Raw genomic sequence first — 11,217 nt, forward strand, 5'->3', positions numbered from 1 at the left:
CAGAAGAGAAAGGCAGGCAATGTGGCTAGACAAGCCAGTGTTGGGTGTTGGGTGACTCTTGGAGGTTTAGGAAAGGATTTTTTTTTTTTTTTTTTTTTTTTTTTTTTTTTTTTTTCTTTTTTTTTTTTTATTGTTGGTCGTTCAAAACATTACACAGTTCTTAATACATCATCAGGAAAGGATTTTTTTTGGTAGGGAGTGTATATCCTGAGTTTTCTCTTGTTATCTTATAAGTAATATAGCAAGATTCGCTTAGTTCTTCCCAATTCCAACAGTCCACAATTCTTAAATCCTAGGATTTTGTCTGGAATTTTGTAATAGAAAAATCCCTTTTAGAAATCAGGAGAAGCTCCATCCCAGCCCCAGCTTTAGGACAGAGACTTTGGGACAGAGACTTTTACCAGGCCGAAAAGGACTCATCTGCAAAATGAAGGGCAGCTCTTGAGAATCCACAAGTGCCCTTCAAACACCAATATTCTGTAATTGCCACTACTCTTTGTGCTTTGCCACGAAGGAAGGATAAAATTTTCTTCCTTTAAAATATTCAGTTTTGTGTGAACCTCCTCCCTTGGCCATATCTTTAACAATTGCTCAGCTTCCCAGTTTTTCAGATGTTTCTGCAAGATGGAATAACCATACCAACAAATGTTGATTTTAGCAAATGGTGTGAGTAGGTAATGGTCTTAGATTAGGAGCCCTCTATTACTACTCTAATAGTTTTAGGTCAATATGTTGCAATGCCATTTTTAAAAATATGGTTTTATTTCTTTCTCTTAGAAATTAGTAATTACTCTATGAAGTTTTACTAACATGCTAATAATTTTAGAAACATTATCCTTTTATTATAATCATAGCTCTTCACCTAAACTCACCAATCATTTGATGATTTTTCTGATTTCCTTTTCTCTTCTGCATCTAATTCAATCAAATCTTTCTTATACCATTGAAGTGCACTCTGAAATACTGCAGACTCTCAGTATTATGAACAAGCTGGCTTGATTTAGATATATCTTTGTTCATTCAGGAGTCAGTTGCACAGGAAAGAGACCTACCAGTTATTGAGTGCCTGATGTCTAGCTATCTACTAGACTTTGAAAACAGAGATCAGAGTAAGTTTCACTTACCTGTAATAAAAGTGCCTTTTCTGATATCTGTATTAATATTCAAGAGATATAAGGTTTTACTCAAGTCATTCAGATCAAAATACAATAAGAAGAGAGGAATACAGAAATAGAGTCCTTGATAGAATCACAGCAATGAGAAGATAAACCAGGTACCTGGCTTTTTAATCTGTCACACCACCATGTCACTTTGCAAGGGACTGCTTAATGCCTAACCACTACTTGTGTTAATAGCTAATGCAAATCAAGGAGTAATCTTCCTCCAAATTACTTTTGCTTCTTTTTCAGCAGTACTAGATTGAAAATTGTTCTACTTTTTTTCTGATCATAAGACAACTGATGCTTATTATAGAAAATTTGAAGGAGAGATCTATAGCTATAGAAACTAATGGATTCAAGTTAGTTTAAGCACTGCATTTGCATATCTATATGGTAAAGAAATCTGGAAATCTAGCACCATTGTATTGAAGGTAACAAGGTGAGAGCTGGTGTCCTGGCTGTCATATTGGATTGCAAAAGTCCTCAGATAAACTGCAGCCTAAGTCCCTGGGAGGGGAAAGGCCTCATTTCTGGGTCTTGGAGAGCCTCCCTAAAGAAAACACAAAGTTATGACTTTCTTCAGGCTAAACACGACCCTGCACTAGACTGTCACAATGCTGGATTGAAGAAAATTGATTTGCCTTTTAAATTTAAACATCCCAGGGCTCATTGCCCTGGCCTTTCATCATTTGTCAATTCCAGTGGAGTCAAGGTACAGCTTACTTTCAGGTATTCATGGCTTCAGTAGGGCAGAGCTAGCATGAATAACTGAAGGTAGAAATAATCCAGGGGCATCTTGTTAACTATTTGCTTCAGGCTCCTCCTTAAAGGTAGCAACCTTTAAATTGCCAGTGTTCTGTTCCCTTTCCCACCTCCTACCACACATCAGGTTCAGGTAATAAACAGCAACCAGGTGAGTTCTACAGCATTTGCCTGCCTTTCTTTCTTTCTTTCTTTCTTTCTTTCTTTCTTTCTTTCTTTCTTTCTTTCTTTCTTTCTTTCTTTCTTTCTTTCTCTTTCTTTCTTTCTTTCTTTTTTGTAGATGATCAAAAGCAAAAAGGAGCCTACTTCCAATCAGTTCCCCAAAGTCTGGGACGTGCATGTAGTTTATGGTCTCCATTGTTACAGTTCTTCCTTTCCTACTACTTCTTTTTTTTTTTAACCTATCTTAAGAGGTATTTTTCAACAGAGATATGAAAAATTGTGTTCTATATGTGTAATAAGAATTGTGATGCATTCCGCTGCCATGTAGGTAAAAAGTAAAAGCAATTAAAAATATATTTTTCTAGGTGTTAAGTATCTAACCACCTTAACTTTTTGCACTCGGCAGGGTATGTGTAAATAAATATGCAAATAAATGGAAGGAAAGCATGCAAGGGCAACTAATTTATTACCACCTTGTTAATCTGCTGCAAACCAGAAGAGGTCATTTTTAAGTTCAAAATCAAACCAGCCCTTCTCAGAAACCCAGTCATAAGCAGAACCTGCTGCAACCCCAAGAATCTGTGGCCAGAAAGGCTGCACTGCAGGAAAGCATTATTGTTGCTGATCTTTTGCATTGTTTTGTGGTTCCATTCTCTTTTAAAATAAAGGAATGATAGGAGCAGGAAAAAGGCAAAATTTAGTAGAAAAAGCAAAAAATTTATGAACAGTGTCTCACCTTACTTATTTATATCTGACAGTATAATCAAGGAGTTAATCCTACTTGCATTACTCTATAAAAAAAATAAAAACAAACAAACAAACAAACAAAAACCCCAGTTAATAAATGGGCAAAAGAAAAATACAAGTGGCCACCAAATATATGAAAAAATGTCCAATATCCTTCACTATCAAGGAAATGAAAATCAAAATAACAATAAGATTTCATCTTACTTCAGTTAGAATGACAATCATCAAGAATACAAATAATAATAAATGGTAGTAAGGATGTAAGGAAAAAGGTGCACTTATCCATAGTTGGTGGGACTGCAAATTAGCACAACTACTCTGGACAGCAGTATGGAGATTCCTTAAAAACAACAACAACAACAAAAAAAAACAGGGGTAGAAATCACCATGTGACCCTGAAAGACCCCCGTCCAATGAAAGACCCCCGTATCCCTGTCCAAGGAGAATCACACGAAACACTGGCTGCAAAAGCAAGAGGTTGGTTTATTGGGACACAGGCGCCTGCGGGTGCCCAGCAGAACCTCAGCCGGAGCTTTGGTGAACTGGCACACCGGGCTTGGGGATACAGAGATTTTTATAGGGTTTGGGACAGGTTTCGCGGGCGCGGGAAGCAACAGGTTTCTTATTGGTTTGTTTAAATCTAGCATATAGGCCACCTAGGGGGTACAGGTCTGCATTCCAAAAACCACAGGTCTGCATTCTATTCTTTCTGTTCCTGCTTATCTGTTCCGGTTTATTCATTCATGCCTCAGGATTCGGGTGCTCTGTTCTTCCACCGGTTGTCCGGAGAGCATGCCTGGCGCCTGAACCTGTTTATGGCCTGTCTGGTATCTTGGTTTCATATCTTGGCCTTAGGTAACTAGGCTGACTGGGCTAGGGTCTTTCAACCCAACTATCCCACTCCTCCATATTTATCCAAAAGAACTAAAATCAGCACACTATAGTGATACAGGCATGTCCATGTTTATAGCAGGGCAACTCAAAATAGCCAAGTGATGGAACTAGCCCAGGTGCTTGTCAACAGACTAATGGGGGAAAGAAGAATAAAATTATGGCATTAGCTGGCAAAGAGATGCAACTGGAGAAAATCATGCTAAGTGAAATAAGCAGACTCAGAAAGGCAAGGATTGAAAGGATCTAATGTTTTCCTTCACATGCAGAACTTAGAGGAGGAGATGGGGGAGGGGCTTTCCCATGAAAATAGAAGGGACATCAGTAGGAGCAGAGGAAGGAAACCAAGGGGCTTTAGGGAGCAAAAGGAGGGCTAGCTAGAGAAAGAGAGGAATGGTAGAATGAGATCAGCCAAACCATGCTATGAACATATATGAATATAAACTGTGAATTTCTCCTTTATGTATACCTATAAAGCACTAATTTAAAAAACTATAAATAAATGGAAGGAGTACAGGTAAAGTAGAGAAAGGGGAACCAGAGGAGAGAGGAGGGGAGAGAAAGAGGAAGGACTGGAGATTCAAATTACATTGTTTGCTTGCACAGTTATGTCAAAATAAACCACAATATTATGTTTATCTAAAAATGCACTGATAAAAATATGGAAGATTTTTTAAAAAGCAAAAACAAAAAAACATGATGATTTTCTTTTTTAATCTAGTATGGTTTCTCTTTGTTCTTATACGGTGATAGTTAAGAAAAGAATGTAAAATATCTGATGCCTATATATGCAATACATAAAAGACTTTTTTCTTCTTCAAAGGCTCTGAGAATTGGTTTTTGTCTTTCAGTTTATCTGCTGTGAATGGTCAAATCTGTTATAGCAATAGATGGTTGGTTTTGAAGTAGTACCAGGGCCATCAATTCTCATTTTTCTCTAGAATAAAGATCTAAGTTGTGGATTTGTTTTTTAATTCTGTTTCTGCTTGTTACCATTACCCCTGCCCCTCTACCTTCCTCTAGAGAGCGGTCACAAACTAAAATGTCAACAGGGGCCAGGCAGGCAGATATATGATTGAAGATTTGGGAAAATAAAGCAGGAAGAAAACACAGGAAGTTTCTCCTCATCAAAAGGGGTGGCCCCCACCAGGACATTGGCCCACTGGTGATAGAGCCTCAGGTGTTTTGAGAGCAGCTCCATTCCATATATTTTTATTCCATTTCCTGAGAGAAACAATGACACAGTACAGACCGACAGAGCACATCTGCAGGCCAGGTTCAGCAGGCGCTCCTTGGCCTCTGACACTGCTTAGACCTCAGTGCATTTCACTCAGACCTTCCCAGGAAGAGAAGAAACAAAGTCAAAATGAATTATTACACTTCATTCCTTCTTGCTTGGTACTTGTGGGAAACCTTTGGTACAGGTAAGTAGACAACCACTGAAAAGCAGGAAGCAAACTCCATTTTCCCTGTCATTAATGCAGAAGTTCTCTGCCCTTTGGTACTGTGGATTCCCAGCAGCTGATACACTATTGAAAAGGTCATCACTGTGTTGAACAGATTTATAGAGGTTCAATTGTTTTCATTTAAAAAAATAAATAAGTAAAAATGTGTAGTATAAGAAAATGCACTTCTCTTCATATCTACATTTTTAATCAAGTTTTCTATAAATAATAGTGTGTCCACAAATGATACCTAATGATAAAAAGCAAAGCCCATTTGGCCATTTAATAGTTTATGTATAATGGCTTAAGAGTAATTCAATGTTATTTCTCATTTTATGTAAAGCCAGAATGAGTGATTCAGGTTAGCACGTGGATCTCCTACCTGCTGTAATGCAGTCACAGCCCCCTTCCATCTTTTAGTTTTGCCTTTTCAGCAAATGGTTTCCGAGGTCACTATGCTTGTCTGTGATGGGGTTTAAAACATGATTGTCTAAAATATGGCAACTTGGCATATTAAATATTTTAAACTGAGGGAATTTGAAAAATGCAGGCACAAAACAAGACTCTGGCTTTTCCCTGAGCCACGTCATAAGATACTTACATGAGAGATGCCCACCTATTCCAGAGAGAAAGAGCATTCTCATCCCTGAATATGCAGGGATTCCAAAAGGAATGTGAAGGAACAGGTCCTGCTCTGTTTCCCTTAGTTGACTGCTCTTAGCTGGCACATTTAGGCCGACCACATTTTCCCATGACTCTCCACTCTTCATCACACCTATGAAATGCTTAGACTTAACCTCTTCTTTGGGTCTTCATTTCCTTATGTAGGTTCTTATGTCATGTAAAACTTTCATTCAATGTGAATGCATTGCTTTTTTCCCTATTAATCTGTCCTTCTTAGTGTAAATTCTAGGGACCCCGTTAATGTACCTAAAATGGGTACATTTACTTTCCTCCTCTACCTCTGCATCAAGCCAACGGAAAAGAGAAAAGCACAGAGGATACAATGAAAAGATTTTTTGGACTGGGAGTAGCACATATCAAATACCCCTGGCTAGATTTGGTGACAAATGGAAGTTAGTAAAACCAATGTAACTCTGTGTCACAGAATAAAAGGAAAAGGGCTTGGAGAGCACACAGCTAACCTCTGCCACACCAAATATTTGTGATTGTGGGTAGAGTACATGGTCTTTGCAAATATATTAAATGCTCCATGAGAAATAAAATATGAAATATTAGATTTATCATAGGAACATTCAAAACGTGATAATTAATATACAAACGTCAAACTTTACAAACATTAGGATGAATTTAGTAGATCATTAGTAAGTTGTTCTTAGCCAAATATAGAAGTAAATCTATATGACTAGAGATGATGGTCCAAAAGAAGAAATTGGACTTTAGGTCAAACTGAGCCATTTTTTGAGGACTCTTGCAAAGCATAAATGAACTAGCAGACAACTATACATGAGAGACACTGAGAAATTGTGTGTGAGAAGAAAACAACTGTATCATTTATTGCCTTCTTACTGTGCTGGACACTGTGCCAAATGCATACTTGCCCTCATATTACAGATAAAGAAAACTGAGGTTTAATTATTTAATGTGTCAGTTTAGGTCACATAGCTAAATGGTGAGCAGAGCCTGGTTTCAAACCAAGGTCCAACTGCTTGTAGAGCTCAGGTGCTTAACCATTATTTTCTATAAACTTGAGAATTCAGTTCAAGTAGAGTTTTCCCTTACTATTTATGGGAAATTTGTTCCAGGATCCCTCACCAAATTCAAAATCTAAGAATACATGTATCCCTTATATAAAATGGCATAGTATTTGCATATAATCTATACACATCCTACAGTACACTTTGGTTTCTAGATTACTTCTAATACCAAACATTGTGAAAATGCTATGCAAACACTTGTTATACCAGTATTTAGAAAATAATACCAAGGTAAGTATGAAAATGTTCAGTACCGGTGCAACTGGTTTTCTGTATATTTTCAATCCATGTTGATTCAATCTGTGGGTGTGAATCCTGCAGATACAGAGGATTGACAGTACACACTCTCATTCACAGACATAAATATTCTGTAATGTATCCTATAATTTAGAGTTGTAGAAAAATCTCCATTGTTTCATTCTTTTGATAATGCCTATCTTAACATAGGTAAACCTGATTTCATATCATCTTTGGCCCTAAAGTTTAGGGTATTCTGGGTGAGAACATTTTTGGTGAAGTGTAAGTACTGAATATTTTCATACTTACCTTGATATTATTTTCTAAATACTGGTATAACAAGTAGGGTAGAAAGAACATGGCCAAGTGAAACAAGGAAACTCTTTATGTAAGAAAGAAACATAGTTGAAAACAGGCAAAACTGTGCAAGGGAACCCACACTGTCTACCATATGGGGTTCCCTTGAGTGCCGCTTTCTGGTCAAACCACACTAGATGAGGGCCACATCAAAGATGCTCCAACATCCAGCCAAGACACAAACTGAGATCTCTTAGCCTTATTTTTTATTTAGCTTTCTCGTCCCACCTTCATGAGTCTGAAAACAGAATATAGTCCTCTATCCCTTTTTTAAAATAAACAATCCCAATTTCATTTAGACAAAAATAGAAAAATGAAAGTTTAATTTCTTTAAGAGCCTAAGTTGGGTGTTTTTGTTGTTTTGTTTTATGTTTGTGTTTGTTGTTAAGTTTCTTTGTTCTAAATTCTATTAGAAATTCAGCTCAGTAAGTGAAAAAAGAAGGCAGATGTAAAGAGCTCCCCCTAGGGACGAAATTCCCACAAAATGCATCTATTTGAAGCTCAATCAATTCCTTTGTCATGGACTTCCTTACCTTCTCTACCTACCAAGGTTGGCCCAATATGCACAAGTATTTTTTTTCTATGTCTACTACCTCTTTTATTTTCTATTCTAGATCAAATCCTTCTATTATCCACATGAACTATTTAATACTCTTAATTATTCTTCTTGCTTTAATTCCTACTGAGCATGTTCTGATTTTTTTTACTCATGTGATTCTCTGGCTTCAAGGACATCTTTCCAATTTCTGCTGCTCAAAATCCCATCTATCCAATAAGATACAGTAAAAGGACTTTTCCTTTCATAAAATTCTTCATCTTTGCAAGTTCTTTTCCTTATGGGAACCTTAGAACAAGTCTGTAACCTGTTGGTCCTTAACTTATGTAATTTTTTTGTTGTTGTATTGGTAAGTAGCCTGCAGAATGTCTGTCAGGTGCTGTGCTAGATACTAGATGATGGATATGAGGATGAAGAAAAGATGGTCTTTGTGGTCATGGACTTCACTCTCCGAATCCTTAGAGAAGAAGGTGGGAGAGAACCAACAAGGAAAGAAGATATTTGCGTCTATATTGAAATAGAGATGCTTACTTTGGACATAATTATCTTATGGTTTCACTGTATTCTTGCTACTTAAAATGTGGCACCTGAACCAGTAATATTTGCAACATCTGAGAGCTTGCTAGAAATTCAGATCACAATCCCCACCCCAGTCCACCAGGTCTCCATTTTAACAAAATCTGCAGATGATTTTTACAAACATCAATGTCTGAGACACATTATCCTGAATACACAAAGATTTAGATTAGTGCAGGATTATTCTATCTATATAGAATTTACATTTTTGTGTACACAGTTACATCTTTGCTACACTTATGTAAGTACGATACACAAGTTCTGTGTTCATATATATGTATATACATGTGTGTATGTGTGTGTGTAATATATATATATATATATTCCAGATTTAGGATCTGGCTGCAATGTGTGTCATCTCAGACACCCCACTGATTGCCAGGATTGATTTGGCTGATCTGGTTGACTAGAAGATGTCCCCCACCTCCCTTACTGCTCCATATGTGTCCCTCACAAAGCTGTGCACTCCATTGAAGACAACTATTCTTTGGTCAAGGTTTTATGAATAGCTGTACTCCCTTGCTAGAATTTCCAAACAAAATCTCATATAATATATTATATATAATATAGAATAACTACATATAAGTACCTATATTATCCATATATTACTTTTTGGTATAAAAGCAATTCTTGTAAACACTTTTTTTCTTTAACTTCACAAACCGAGTTTAAAAAGTTTTAGTATTTTCTAATAGAAGAGTCTGAAAAAATTAAATCAGGTGGACTTATTTGCAATTCAGGTAAAATTTAGATTTCAGACAGTCCCATGAGGCAATGGCATTTCATACAGAATGAAGCCTTGGTAATGCCTATTCATTTTATGGTGTGCCCCCTACTGGTAAGGGCACTGAGATAGAATAATAATTGGGATGGAAGAATGTGTAAAATGTATTTATGAAGTGGTATTATTTGAGTTGTGTTGTAAACACTATATAAAGGGATTTTCCAGGCGACAAGCAGAGTCTAGTAAGACACAAAATCTTAATACCAAAGACTTATTCAAGAAAAGATGAATAATACATTGCTAACAGGTGTATCTGTTAAGATTGCATTTGCTTACATGTAAAAGTGAAATGACTTAGTGGCATAGGCAAATAGGGATTGATTTTATCTCAAAAAAAAAAAAAGGTCTAGAGACTGACAGCTCGGGATGGTGCAGCAATGTGGTGATGCAATCCATGTTCTAGGTTCTTTTCATCTCTCTGCATCCTGGTGCAAAGCTGGTAGGTTCATCCTTGTATTTTTCTAACTGTAGCAAAATACTGTTCTCCTCCAGGTCTCAGTTCACTTAGCCAGGCAGAAATAAGAAGGAACTATAAAATAGAAAATGGGGGCACTATTTCAAGAAACCATACTCTTCCCAGAACCTCCCAACATGCATTGCTTACATCTCTCTGGCAACAATTGCATCAGATAACCACTTCTGGCTGAAACAAGGCTGAGAAATCTATTTTTTTTCCTCTCTCTTGAACTGAGCATGTGGATGTCCCAAAATAAAATGAAGTTCTAAGAATAAAGAAAAGGAAAGATTACATATTCAGTAGGCAACTACCAACATCTGCCCCAACAGGCACAGAATGAGGGTTGAGGAAGTCACGAGAAATGACTAGGGAACTAGACAGGTGCCAGAACAAAAGGCCTTCTGTATCATGCTGGGGAATTTGTATTCACGAGACGTGATTTGTTTCAGGAAAAAAAAATATAACTCTAGAAGCACTGTGGATGAATGATGGATTGAACAAATAGTGAAGATGGGAAACCAGTTAGAAACACACTGCGAATGTCTAATCACGAGATGACATAAGCTTTTTTTCTGAGAGAGTGGAACTAAGGAGAAATATTTAAAAATATTTAGAAAATATTTAGATGATAATGGCAAAATGGTAACAAATCAGGAGAGAAGTAGTTGTCAAGAATGCTTATAAAATTTCCTCTTCAAATGACTGAATCATAGTAAAGTTGTTTACTGAGCTGCAAAAGGACAAACTCATTTACATAGAATTACTCCTAAATTTTTACCTCATATATCGTGAATTCATTATTATAGCCCATGTTCATAATAGATGTTGCAAACACTGAAGAAAGTGGGTGATTGCCCTTGCTCCATCTACTTTCACTCATTGTATTGGTAATATGAAATACAATGTTCATATAACACAGTAAAATCAAAATACTGCAGTGGCACTGAATAAAGAACAGCTATACAAAGCAATCATTTTAAAGAAAATACAAGTTACTAACCTGTATTTTTTTTTCTTCAAGAATATTAAATGTTGTTAAATAGAAAGAGTTTTCCGTGGTGCTCAGATACTTTTTCCGGAGTACTAAAGTTGTTATTGTTTTTCTCCCAAATAAACACTATGACAAAAGAATCTAAAGAAGCTTTTTAAAAAGACTGTTCAAAGGCTACTTCCCAAAGATACAGATTATAGTGCCCCACTGTGGCCTGCAAAGTAACAAGACATCTTGTTCTACAAACTTTTAGACAGGAGAAGAGAAAGCCTAGTTGCAACAGTATAAAATTGTATTTGTTTCCTAGGACTGCCATAACAAATTACCACAAATTTGGTGACTTTGAACAATAAGAATGTAATATCTCTCTCTCG

The 11,217-nt window shown here is 36.6% G+C and overlaps 1 protein-coding gene across 1 annotated transcript in view; it reads right to left on the reverse strand.

The window, feature by feature from the left end:
• Window positions 1–10,945, reverse strand: part of Rfc3 (replication factor C subunit 3) — a 36,028-nt gene extending 25,083 nt beyond the window's left edge. The window contains exon 1 of the mRNA XM_078016120.1: window positions 10,853–10,945. The gene's annotated coding sequence lies outside the window, so the exon portion shown is untranslated. The remainder of the gene's footprint in view (window positions 1–10,852) is intronic.
• Window positions 10,946–11,217: the final 272 nt, after the last annotated feature.

Source organism: Ictidomys tridecemlineatus, chromosome 6 (assembly GCF_052094955.1).
Source record: "Ictidomys tridecemlineatus isolate mIctTri1 chromosome 6, mIctTri1.hap1, whole genome shotgun sequence".
NCBI lineage: Eukaryota > Metazoa > Chordata > Mammalia > Rodentia > Sciuridae > Ictidomys > Ictidomys tridecemlineatus.